A 14,092-nucleotide genomic window follows, 5' to 3' on the forward strand; every position below is an offset into this window, starting at 1 on the left:
GCTTGTTTTGATTAACTTCAGTCTAATGACCTAGAATGCTGGCTCATATTTGATTTCTTTTCAGATGTAGGCTGTCTTCCTGGTATGTTTGTATGAACTGCAGCGTTTGTACAAACAGTCCCTGTTGCCTAGAACAAGGACTGCTGGTGGAGGAAGAGTTTAAACTCAGAGAGAAAAAAAATAGGCTAGCAATTTAAACCTGATGTTTTATCAGGGGTACTAACTGATCTTCTGTATTTTAAAATGGGATGTAACTATCCTAAAATTACATCAGACAGAATGTTAAGGCTTTCTTGAATGTTTGAGTTCTCCCAGAGAACAGAAACGATGACTAACTATCCAAACATCTTCAGGATCTCTGAGCTTGTTATGCTTTTTGTACGACTCCATTTCCAAAGCTTTTAGAATGGCTTTGGAAGAGTCTATCCAGATGTTAATAATCCTGAATTTGGCCACGGGCTAGAAAACATGCTTTTACTAATTTACAATGACTTTGTTCTCTTTGGCAAAATATCACCTCCTGTGAGGGATTCTGAATGATGAAGGCAGGAACATGGTGAGTAATTTATTTTGAAGAATTAATTTTTGCTACTATTGTTGGTTCTATGATTTCCAATATGAATGTAGTCCTTATTAAATGGCTCAACTGCCTGTGGAACAACAACCCCAAAAGCAGTTGACAAGAAAGAAGTCTTGAGATAGCTACCTGATAAACTGAGAGAAGAAATGGCCTTCAGTGTTCACTGAAACACATTAACAAAGGTACTCATTTTTGCTGACTGTGAAGCTGCTCTGTTAGTAGAGTAAGACCACAAATCTATGGTCTTGAAGATTATCACAGTTGCAAGGTAGGGGATATTGGATGAGGGAGGTACATCATTAGGGAAGGAGATGATGGAATCACTCAGTTTATGGGGTTGAATAATGGCAGGTTCTCTGGGGAGTTCAACATACTTAACATTAAAGGCAGAAAAATTGGCACCAGAGTGACACATATTAAAAAGTATTTACTATTTGGGTATAGTTGTGCATGCCTGTAATCCCAGTGCTTGGGAGGCAGAGGCAGGAGGATGAAAAGTTCAAAATCAGCCTCAGCAACTTACTGAGGCCCTAGCAACTTAGCAAGACTCTGTCTCAAAATAAAATATAAAAAGGGCTAGGGATGTGGCTCGGTGGTTAAGTGTCCCTGTCCCTGGGTTCAATCCCTGGTTAAAAAAAAAAAAAAAAAGGAAAAAGAAAAAAGTATTTGCTACTCAGATTTGTTCTATCTATCAAAGATGACCTTATGGAAGCTGTCTGAGTATCTAGATACCAACCCTTCTGGAAGAGAAAGAGAAGCAAATCTTGATGAAAGATTCTTTACTGGATATAAATATTGCAAATATCAGAAGTGAACCTACAGAACTGAAAGAGAAGGTCATCTGAATGAACAGGTCAGTAGCCCTCCTCCTACAGAAAAAGTTTGCCTGAATCCTGGGTGAGTATGAGTCAGTGCAGGAGAACTGAAGCAAAGATTAACCAGATGTTAATAATCCTGGTTGAGAAATTTCTGAAACTACTATTAACACAGAATGTTCAGCTATGGAAGAATCTGGAGTGAAAAGTGGGCTCTGAATCTACACAGGAGTGAGAAACTGGTCATTGACAAGGACATTCCTCATGATCCTTTTGGTCATGTGCCTAAAGACAACTATAATTTGGAAAATGTGCTTTGGTGTAGGATGAAGGTCCACATGCTTATGTGACATACAATGAGTATATAATTATTGTATCATGGGATTTTTTTTACAATGAATAATGTACAAAGACATAAACTGATTAATGGTATCTTCTAATTTTGTAAAAATAAACTCCTTTTATATAATAATCTTTATAAAAGTGACCAAGTATTCCTCCCTTTCAGCAATGTGCATTGTTGAGGAGTAAAATGAATTCAGAATGATTGGGAATTACCATGGACATCGTACTCAGGATACTCGCTCTCTCTCTCTCTCTCTCTCTCTCTCTCTCTATATATATATATATATATATATATATATATATATACACATACATATATATATTTTAGTGGTGCTGGGAATCGAACCCAGGGCACTGTGCATGTGAGGCAAGCACTCTACCAACTGAGCTATATCCTCAGCCCCCAGGATGCCATATTTAAAAGAATTAGAATGCAATTACATATTTGTGCAATTGTATATTTATGAAATAGGGGCATCATGCTGTCAGATAGACTTGGTTTTGAGGCCTGCCTCTACTATTAATTAGTTGTATGACCTTCAGTAAATCACTTAACCTTTTTAATGTCTTTATGGAACATCTGTAAAATGGGGTTTACATCCCTGTTCCCTAAGATGTTATACAGATGTGTGATATGACACATATAATGTCTTTAACACTTGTCATGCTATTAGCACACAACATTGCACATAGTCAGTGCTCAGTTAAAAGATACTATTATTGATTCTCTATGTAAAACATATGTCATTTGATCTGATTTTTAACAATGGCATAAGAATGATTATAACTTACTTTACAGCCATGATATATCTTATTTTGCAGGTCCATTGTGAAAATATTATATCTTATTTTGCAGTCCTGTTGATTGCATTCTCAACAGCCTTTCCTCCTCTTCCTTACCATGAGAAAATAGGTATTGTTTGAGTGTTCAAGGTTCCATATTCAGGGAAAAATAAAAGACCCAGAATAGCAAAAGCAATTCTAAGCAGGAAGTGTGAATCAGGAGGTGTAGCGATACCAGATTTCAAACTGTACTACAAAGCAATAGTAACAAAAACAGCATGGTACTGGTACCAAAACAGGCGGGTGGATCAATGGTACATAATAGAGGACACAGAAACCAATCCACAAAATCACAACTATCTTATATTCGATAAAGGGGCTAAAAGCATGCAATGGAGGAAGGATAGCATCTTCAACAAATGGTGCTGGGAAAACTGGAAATCCATATGCAACAAAATGAAACTGAATCCCCTCCTCTCGCCATGCACAAAAGTTAACTCAAAATGGATCAAGGAGCTTGATATCAAATCAGAGACTATGCGTCTGATAGTTGAAAAGGTTGGCTCCGATCTACATATTGTGGGGTCAGGCTCCAAATTCCTTAATAGGACACCCATAGCACAAGAGTTAATAACAAAAATCAACAAATGGGACTTACTTAAACTAAAAAGTTTTTTCTCAGCAAGAGAAACAATAAGAGAGGTAAATAGGGAACCTACATCATGGGAACAAATCTTTACTCCTCACACTTCAGATAGAGCCCTAATATCCAGAGTATACAAAGAACTCAAAAAATTAGACAATAAGAAAACAAATAACACAATCAACAAATGGGCCAAAGACCTGAACAGACACTTCTCAGAGGAGGACATACAATCAATCAACAAGTACATGAAAAAATGCTCACCATCTCTAGCAGTCAGAGAAATGCAAATCAAAACCACCCTAAGATACCATCTCACTCCAGTAAGATTGACAGCCATTATGAAGTCGAACAATAACAAGTGCTGGCGAGGATGTGGGGAAAAGGGTACTCTTGTACATTGCTGGTGGGACTGCAAATTGGTGAGGCCAATATGGAAAGCAGTATGGAGATTCCTGGGAAAGCTGGGAATGGAACCACCATTTGACCCAGCTATTGTCCTTCTCGGACTATTCCCTGAAGACCTCAAAAGAGCGTACTACAGGGATACTGCCACATCGATGTTCATAGCAGCACAATTCACAATAGCTAGCCTGTGGAACCAACCCCAATGCCCCTCAATAGATGAATGGATTAAAAAATGTGGCATTTATACACAATGGAGTACTACGCAGCACTAAGAAATGACAAAATCATGGAATTTGCAGGGAAATGGATGGCATTAGAGCAGATTATGCTAAGTGAAGCTAGCCAATCCCTAAAAAACAAATGCCAAATGTCTTCTTTGATATAATGAGAGCAACTAAGAATAGAGCAGGGAGGAAGAGCAGGAGGAAAAGATTAACATTAAACAGAGTCATGAAGTGGGAGGGAAAGGGAGAGAAAAGGGAAATTGCATGGAAATGGAAGGAGACCCTCATTGTTATACAAAATTACATATAAGAGTTTGTGAGGGGAATGGGAAAAAAATAAGGAGAGAAATGAATTACAGTAGATGGGGTAGAGAGAGAAGATGGGAGGGGAGGGGAGGGGGGATAGTAGAGGATAGGAAAGGTAGCAGAATACAACAGTTACTATTATGGTATTATGTAAAAATGTGGATGTGTAACCGATGTGATTCTGCAATCTTTGTAATGTTTTGAATAACCAATTAAAAAAATAAATAAAATAAAATAAAATCATGATGGATAAAAAAAAAAAACAACAAAGTTCCATATTCAGGAAAGGTAGTCTCCTCCTCTTCTGATTAGTTCAACCCAATCATGATAATACCATTCCCTAATGGAATGACGAAGGCAGGAACATGGTTCATTCCCTGCCCAGGAATGTCCTGGTTTCAGGACTGTTAGTTCTGCATTCCAGGAAATCCTTCAGTCCTGGGCAACTGGTAAGATTGGTTACCCTACTAGCCTTTAGGACCTGAGAAGAGTTCTACAGGTTTATGTGCAGTGGGCATCTAGAAAACTTTTCTTTTGCTAAGAATAAATGGTGAAGACATATATTGGAGGAAATGCCTTTCTACTGGATGCCTTTGTTTCTGTGTGTTATATTTGGAGCTGCTGGAGCCATTCTGTGACCATGACATGCTGAAGATGGTGGGTAAAGACACAGAAAACACTGGGGTTATTGAAGACAATTTCGTGCTGGAAACACTTAACTCAGGAATTCTTGTTATAAGAGCAATAAACCTACTGCTATCCATTACTTACTTGTGGCCAAAAGCAACCTGATGAAAAATGGTACCCAGCTGGAAAAGGCAGAGCTAGGTATGAACTCATCTCCATCCTAGTATTCAGATCAATATGAAACACTAGGACAGAGATAAGTATAAGCTCTGGGAACAATTCCATTAATCTAAGATAGCATTTCTCAAAGTGTGCTAATTCCCTGGGATTCTTTCTGCAGAAGGAACCCATAGTCAAATGGGCTTGGGAGACACAACTTGCTATCCTCTTACCAATACATATTCATCTTGGGAGGTCTTGCAGAAAGGAAATCTATTTATCCGGAGTTAATTCGGTGTATCTTCAAATCATTTCAATGTGGATTTTTGTTTTGTTTTTGTTTTTGTGAAGTCCCTTCCCTCTGAAGATCTCCCAGATGTTCCAAGGAACACTCTCTGGGAACTGATCTAACAGACACAGGGACATCTGGAGGTGAGCACCAGGCCTGGATGGAAGGCCACTGTCTTGGTTTGCCTGTTGTCTGATGTGATTAATAATGCCTCTTCTATCCAGTAGAGAGTCCCGGTTTGGGATGATCAGCTCAATCCTGGAGGAAGAGGAGGGTTGGAGCAGCAAAGGCCCCTTCAGATGTGGGAGCAACACCTGCTTTGGAAACAGAGCAGAATGCTGTGGCCAGAGTGCTTCTATGAGAAAGCCAATATGATACTACACATTAGGAAGAAAGACGGCAATACAGAATGCAACCATGCACACATGCGCATATGGAGAGGAGGGGAAAGGGGGCCTCAGAAGGGAATGGTCAGTCTTGGTGGCAGCCGCTTGCAGGCTGAGGAGACAGGGAGCCACCTCTGATGCAGTGGTTGACCTGGCCCCCATAGCTGGCATCCTGTCCAGCCCACCATTTCCTAGGTAACAAGGAAACAGGGTTCCCTAATGCATCACCAGGGCAACAGAAACCCAGATGTATGATGGATCTGGAAAGGCAGGGTTCTAGAAGCAGGGAAGGAAGCTGCTCAGGCCTGAGTTTGCTAATCCTGTCCCCGCCAGCTTTCAGGGTTTTTGTTTTGTTTTTAATTTATCATCTATCATCTGTCTCCTTCATTAGAAGGGAAGCTCTTGGGGTTCAGGTTCTGAGTGTGTTCTGCCCACAGGTGTATCCATAGCCCCTACGGTTCCTCATCCATAGTACAGGTCCAATAAATATTTGCTAAACAAATGAATCTGAGAGGGAGAACATATTTTTCTAAACCACCTTCTATGGAGGATCAAAAGAGCATTAATACTTAGTGAGCCTCACCGGATCCTTGGGGGACTTGCCAAGCAGTTTACCTCCTTAGCCCTCTTGCCTTTCAGTGCTAATGATAAGCCAACACATCCTATTCACCTTCTGAAGCCTGTTCAAGCCCCTCATACTGCAGGGAATGTTCCTCATGTGAGGTCCTTCCCCTCCGAGGAGCCCTTCCACGCTGTGTTCAGTCCTGCACTTAACCACATGCTGCTGTCACTCCTTTCAGACCACCTCCGGCCTGACTGTGAACACCTGAAGAGAGGCTGCATCTCTGCTTCCAAGTCTCCCCACAGAACCCAGAGCTGAATGGAAACCAACCAACAAGCCCAACATAGCCATAAATGAATAGGTTTATCTTAACACTGCTTCCAGCAATGACTGCCACTCAGAACATTCTTCTGGCCCTCATTCTCGCTGTCCTGTGGGTTCTCAGGAAAGCTTTCTGTTCCAGGATGACAAGCAGGTGATTGTTTAAGTAAGCAGAGGTCTGGAGGCAGGCAGCCCAGGGCTGGGCTGGGCTTCTGAGATGCCATCCAAGGCTGTGACTTGCTATGGCTTTTTGCTCTGCCACCCTCAGTGGGCGGGCTGGTTGCCTCATGGTACAAGATGGCTAAGGAAGCTTTAGGCTTTGTGTCTGTATTTCATGCAGGAAGATGGGAGGAAGGGGAAGGCCAACACAATGAGGGGGCGTTCCTCATGTGAGGCCCTTCCCTTTGCACTGGCCCTTTCCCAGTGCATTGAGTTGTATTCTGTGGGGTGAGAGGGGACCTAAAGTAGAGAGAGACACTTACTCCTGAGCCATGGCTGTCCAAGGGCCTGAGAGCTGCCTCAGTGGAGCACGGGGGTAGAGGCAAGTGGATGGACCTTTTTGCTCAGGAAAGCAAAAGATTTCCTAGAAATTTCTAGCAAACCTCTGCTTCCCTTTACTGGCCATGTTTTGTCAGGTAGCCGTACCCAAACACAAGAGAGTCTGGGAAACCAACTATTTAGGTTCTCTGGAAACTAGTTAAAGGGATGAAGGAAAAGTGGTCTGAGAATGAGACAAAAAGTGTATTAGTCCAACAGTCAGGATTGCTGGCATGATTACACTCTATACAAGGAAGAGAGAGAGAAAAAAAATCAGGCTTGTCATTAATTCTGGCCATTCTGAAATCTCAACATCTCAGGCAGGACCCAGGGTAGATTTATTTGTCCCTGGAGAGATGCTGTAATTTCTGGACCATACTCAAACACTGATAGCTACAGATACAGAGGGCACAGCCCGTGTCCTTCAGTACCACTCAGTCTGGTGGGGAGGGGTGAAGGACTGGCAGAGGTAGAGCAATCATCTCAATGCTGTGTGCTCTGATGGTCTGTGCATGGAAAGAGGTGGAATGAGGAGAAGCTAAACTTGCCTAGTGGGGGTAGTTAGGGAAGGCTGCCCAGAAATAGTGACATATGAGATTGAAATGGTTTTTAAACATAAGTAGAAGGGGCTGGGAAGAATCCTCCAGAGAGAAGCAGGTGCATGCGCAATGAAGTAGTGGTGGAAAGACAGCATAGCGTACTTCCCAAAGTACCTTTGGAAAGTTCTGTCACAATATAGTCTTCCAAGACCTTGGTCATCTTGACTTTCTGCAAATTGCTCTGGTCCACTGTGTTGAAGTCATTAAACCAACTGGACCTAGTAAACAGGAATATGGCATTACTCTGAATATTCTAATAAGATACAGGTGTCAGAGGATGAGAGATAAACCTTACAAAGATTCAGGAACCTACTATATAAGTGAAGGTTTTAGGAATCCAACTTTGAGATATACTGGGATTTCCCTTCTAAGATAAAGAACAAGTTATTGCACCACATAATTAAGCAAGGTATGCATGTCAGTTAGGGTATTTGGATTTAGGTTGCAGAATATGCCACATGGAGGATCCTATTCCAATGCGTTTACTAAGTAGTCGGAATTCTAACAAAGAAAGGAAGAGAGCTTTGCTTGAGGACAAGGTTGTGTGGCAGTGTTACAAGGATCCATGGAGACGGGAGGAGTCTCTGGCTAGCCTCCATGGGAGATGCATGGCATAGACTTCTAGCCAGACCATGCCTTCTGCATCAGAGAACTATGCATTCAAAGAGCAGCTTCTGATGTGCTGCTGGGCCCCGCAGAGATTGACTGAGGGACAGACATGGAGTAATTATGAGACTGGAGCTGTCCATCATGAGCTAAGTATTTACAGCCATGAAGTCATGATAAGGTCAGTCAGGCTCAGTAGCAATCTGTCACAAGATGGCAATGGTACATCCAGGCCTGAGGCATAAATGAGTTACAGGTGGCTCAGAGCTCTGCTTATGGAATCTATTGCACCTGCAGCTCACACTTATGGCCTCCTGGGGCTTCCCTATGACCAGATCATGGAGGGAGAAAGCATCCCAGCCTGGCTTATGCATGGGTAGGTTGATGTGAGGGGAAAATAGACTACTGCCATCAGAGCCCCAGGTGGCATAGAAAGGAGATACTACTAGTGGATGAATAGCAGTGCATTTGGTTGTAAGTATTCTGTGGGGTGAGAAGTGACCTAAAGTAGAGATAGACTCTTACTCCTGAGCCGTGGCTCTCCAAGGGCCTGAGAGCTGCCTCAATGGAGAACTGAGATAGAGGCAAGTGGATGGACCAACAGGGATGGGCATTGAATGTGCAGATGTTTGTGCCTCACATCTGTGTTCTCTAGGAAGCATCCACAGGCTTGCAGACAGGACAATTTCTTTGCAGATGGCAGCCAGCCTCTGACTTAGCCACTCCAGGGCCAGCAACCGACCCATGAATGGAGGAATCACATTGGAAGGGATGGAGGCTATGCCCTGGCCCGACAGCATGGCTCCCACTCACTGGAGCCAATCTTGCAGCTGCCTCTGCCAATTATCTAACGTGCCAGCGACAGAGTCCAGAGTGCAGTTCCATCCCAGGACAAGAGCAAACAAGTGGACTACATCGGACCCTTCTAACCTGAAGGGAAGAGTGATTCCTCCCCCATAGGAATTTAAAGTCATTCTGACTGTGGTTTGCCTTCTCTGGCTGCAGTGGCTGTGCCAGCATCATGTAGAGCTGACAGCGTTTCTGGTTTCCTGGGTCAGGACTCTGCCTCTCATTGCCTAATTAAGCAAGATATGCATATCAGTTGGGGTATTTGGATTTAGGATGCAGCTTACACCATGTGGAGGATACTATTCCAATGCATTTACCAAGTAGTTGGAATTCTTTTTTTAAAATATTTTATATATATATTTTTTTAGTTGTAGATGAACACACAGTATCTTTATTTTTATGTGGTGCTGAAGATTGAATTCAGTGTCTCACACATGCAAGGCAAGTGCTTTTCCACTGAGCTACAGCCTCAGCCCCAAGTAGTTGGAATTCTAAAAAAGAAAGGAAAAGAGCTTTGCCTGAGGATGAGGTTGCCTAAGGCCCGGCTTGGCTTGATGGTGACAAAGGTGTGGCAATGGGCTTCTTCCCACAGAATCTACTATAGAATGTCACCTAGAATTAGCCTGGCCTGAAAGGTGTAGGGAAAGTGCTATCTTGTGGGTGAGGTGCTAGCCTTTACTTTGTGGGGGTCAAGATTCTATCCTACTAATTGGAGGATGAGGAATATGTACTGAATCAATGTCTGTCATGGGGGGGTTCTGTCTCCACCTGTTGGAATATAGAGGTCCAGGAACCAAAAGATGGATGGAGAAGCCACTCCTCTTATTTATCATGTCCAGTGACCCAATTATAGTTTTGTTTTGTGTTTCTTGAGCTTTAGGTTCTGGTGGATGGAGAAGCCCTAGTTTCTGGGATGAGGGGCATCTCTTCCACCAAGGAACAAGGGAATTCTCCATGTGATTTGAAGCTACAACTGATTCCTGGATGCTTTTGGGTCTCCATGCTTTTGCCTCTCCAGTTCAGAGGCAAACATGGATCTACTCTGTTGGCAGGGTGTAGGCAACCCTGAGTTTCATAAAAATCTAACCCTTAATGGAGGCAAGAAGGAGAAGGTTTGCAGCTCAGGAAATTTCTAAGGTAATCTTGGTGCTTCTACACTCTGTAATGACATGAATGGGCAATTGAGTCACACCTGTCTGGACAAGGGCAAGGCAGCCACAGGCTCAGAGCCTTCTGGAGTAAATGGTAAGCAGCTAGACTGGCTAAAGTGGTGGGTGAGCAAAGGAAATTCAGAGTGGGCAGTGGCTAAGAGAAATGGTAAGTATCAGAGAGGAGAATGGAAATTAAAACTCCACTGATCTGGGCATGGTGGTGCATGCCTGTAATCCCAGTGGCCAGGAGGGTGAGGCAGGAAGATTGCAAGTTCAAAGCCAGCCTTAGCAACATAGTGAGGCCCTGAGCAACTCATTGAAACCCTGTCTCTAAATAAAATACAAAAAAAGGGGCTGGGATGTGGCTCAGTGGTTAAGCGCCCCTGGGTTCAATCCTTGGTACAAAACAAACAAACAAACAAAAATCCAGAAACCTCCACTGAAAGACCACTTCTGCCCATCAGATAAGGAATAATCTCTCTTGGTGAGGCCAAGAGGAAAAAGCATGCTCACTCAGGGTGGGAGAAGTAGAAAATGGTTTCATCCTTGTGGAAGGCAAGCATAGCAACATCTAGCAAAATGACATGCATTTCTAGGAATCTGTCCCAAATATACACTGCCAAAAGCTGAGTTGACATTGGCTCAAGGCCGCTCACTACAATATCGTTTGTATTTGCAAAAGACCCAGTGGAATGTCATCAAGAGAGCCACACTTCCCTGTGGCAGCTCTTGGGAAGGCGCTGGAATCTGGACAAAACGTGGAGTGATTTATTTGTTTCTTGCTAATGTGCACTGAGGGCCTGCGAGGTACATGCTGGTTTACACTCATCACTCCATTTAAACTCTTTAATTTGTACCAGCAATCCTAAATACAGAACCTCATGAAAACATAACCCCAATGGCAGCAATTCTCTCTGCACAAAGAGACTTACTGAAATATTTTTAAGAATTCAAAAAATTTTTAAAAAAGTATGTAGGTATGTGGTTAAAAAAAAAAATTCGAAGCAGCACAGAAGAGCATGGAATATATAATGGTATCGAAAATCTGCAGCTCTACACCTCCCACCTCCAGGCTGGTCTCCAGGGGCAACCAACCCCTTTGAAGAATTCTGATTTTATGTCTTTCATGGGGTCACTTCTACATCTTTAAATAATGTGTTGTGTGACTCTGAATTTATCAAGTTTAGATATCACACATTGTCACTTCTAGTTCTATGTTAGACCAGGACAGCTTCAAGAACAAAAACTATTTCTCTTTCAAGACCCAGGACCTGGCCTTGAGACTGGCATGCAGTGAATGTTAAATAAATATTTGCTGAATAAAGGAATAACCTGAGTGGTCAAGGAAGAGGAAGGCATTTGAAGCATAGAGAAAAGCAGGGGCAAAGCACAGTGGCTCCTTCTTCCTGACTGCAGAATCCTGATCTAATCCAGGGTGGATTTGTCCCCAGCTAAAATTACTTGATTTGCATACTCCCTTGCAGCCAGTAGAGACCAGGTGATTCTGTCCTAGCCAGAGAGATCTCTGTAAAAGTTGCTGGGCAGAGCCACAGGGAAAGGTTTTCAAAGGAAACCCGAGGCCCTTGGCACATCATCTGGTACTTTTGTCCTTCTGGATTCTTCCTTCCTGGAACAAGGATATGAAATTGGGAGGCTTGGCAGCCACTTTGTAATCACATTCTGAAAGATGAAAGTATTAAACAATAAAAGGTTTTTAATTTTTGAAGATTTTTATTCAATTCTCCATCAGCCCTGGACTATATATGTCTAGACATTATGTGATTTGATCCCAACAGTGCTGTTATTTATTTAGGATCATATAAACAGGCTTTCTATTGCGTGCTGCCATTTACCTTCTTAACTGAGGGAGATGGAAAAAGAGTGATGCTCTTCATGATGCTCTTCTACTTATGTTTATTTCTAAAATTATCCATAATAAAAGGTTTAAAAGAATTATGGAAGTGAAAATACACATTAATCATCCTTGCAAATATGATTTCCAAAAAGGAATTTTGCAAGTGATGTTTGTAAGACATAACCAGGTTGTATTATGTAACACCAAAAGTAAGGCTTTTTTGTTGTTATTTGTAATGGGGATTGAACCCAGGGACACCGTACCACTGAGCTACAACCCCAGGCCTTTTTTATTTTTAATTTTGAGACAGGATCTTGCAAAGTTGCCAAGGCCTCCAACTTAAGATCCTTCTGCCTTAGCCTCCCAAGTCTCTAGGGTTACAGGCATTCATCACTGTGCAGGGCTAGTGATGAAGGCAGCTCCTTTTTAATCTCCAACAAGCATGAGATTTGATTGCTTGTCTCATCAAATTTTCCTTTTTTAGTGAGAAGGGGATCATTGGCATGGCACCTTCCTCCATATATACAAGGTGAAATGAAACTACATTGCTGGATTTCTTATTTAAATAAAGAATCTGAGAACTTTATTTCATTTAAATTAACTGGAAGCTAAGAGCAGAGGTTGATGATCCCATACTGAGCTCAACGATAAGCCAACCAAAAGAAGGTGAAATTAACCTTCATGCATAGGACGCTTCTTGGGCCCACTTCACCCCATCAGTCCAAATGCCATTGCTGCAGCAATCGGGTTTGTGTAGGTGTCACAGTGCTATTCCTCAGTTGTATTGTGTTTCTCTCACTTTCCACCCAGGGCTTCTCTAAAGTCTCAGTGGGAAATGCCCATGGGAGTTCACAGGCACTCAGGCACAGGAACCCCGAGTGTGGGCAGAATGAACGCCCCCAAGGAGCAAAACTGACTAATGGAGAATGGAAACCAGTGGACAAATCTCCCCACGTCCATCCTGTGGGCATACAATTCTGAAGTGCCCTCTATGCTGTGGGATCTAATAACTCACGAGCCCAGCCTTGCCCAGCTTGCCTCCTTTGAGTACAGCACCCAGTTCCTGCACAACCAACTCATCCCTCATTTATTTGAGACTTCTCCAATTTTAGCAGTGAAAGTCTCAAATCTTAGCAAACTCCCCAGTCCCCAGCAGACAGGGATGGCTGGCACGGTACAAGTTCCTCACTCTTGCACCCTGCAATCATCTCCCAAACAAGTTTCCTGAAGGCAGCTCCTTGTGTTTGGCACTGTTTTTGAAAGAGAACCCAGGCAGTGACAGACAATTTATTTGGGTCTTGCTTATCTCTGGGATGTTTCTAACCAGCTCAGAAAAGGGCATCAAGGAACAGCTGGCTAGATCATCAACAGGGCATCCGAAGCAAAAACTTGCCATGCTGCTTCCTGCTGTCGTGGATGGTTGTGTCTTGTGGCTTTTGCCAGGCATTCTTGAGAGCACACATGTGGAGCCGCATCTGTGAGCTCACCAGCAGTCAGAGCAGATTGAAAGAGCTTTGTGCCTCTGTCTGCTGGAATGAGTACTTCTAGTTTCTGGGTTAGACTTTTATCTGATTCGAAACTGGAATGTTTTCCTTCTGTTCAAATTAAGGCCCCGCTAAGTGAAGTTTCCCTAGCAGTTCCAAGAGGCAAAACTCTGGACCAGTGAAGTGTTTTCCACCAGAAACAGAGAACTCCTGCCCCCTAGAGGATAAATATGTGTATGTTGCTTCCAGGAAGCTTGAGTGACTTTTTCTGGACGTCTGCAAGATTTCTTCTTTCTTTTTCTTAAGGGAAAAATTCTCCTGTTTGATCTTCCAATTTTGCAGTCATGTAATAATTTCTTCTGTTGTTGAGTGAGAGACTCCCAGCCCTGTGCAAAAGTCCAGTTGCATTGGGTTTGAGTTGGTATGAACGGAGAGGATGGAGGTGGGGAATTCTAGGAGATTTTGGAAACAGTGGATATTTCAGCTTGCTTGCTCTGCAGGGCTGGTCTGTATATCCTGCCGACAAAGAAATGAGTTTGATATCAGAGACAGCTTGGAATTAA

At 42.8% G+C, this 14,092-nt stretch overlaps 1 pseudogene; it reads left to right on the top strand.

The window, feature by feature from the left end:
- Window positions 1–617: 617 nt before the first annotated feature.
- On the top strand, window positions 618–1,506 carry LOC143388220 (cyclic nucleotide-gated channel alpha-1 pseudogene; annotated as a pseudogene).
- Window positions 1,507–14,092: the final 12,586 nt, after the last annotated feature.

Source organism: Callospermophilus lateralis, chromosome 2 (assembly GCF_048772815.1).
Source record: "Callospermophilus lateralis isolate mCalLat2 chromosome 2, mCalLat2.hap1, whole genome shotgun sequence".
Lineage (NCBI taxonomy): Eukaryota > Metazoa > Chordata > Mammalia > Rodentia > Sciuridae > Callospermophilus > Callospermophilus lateralis.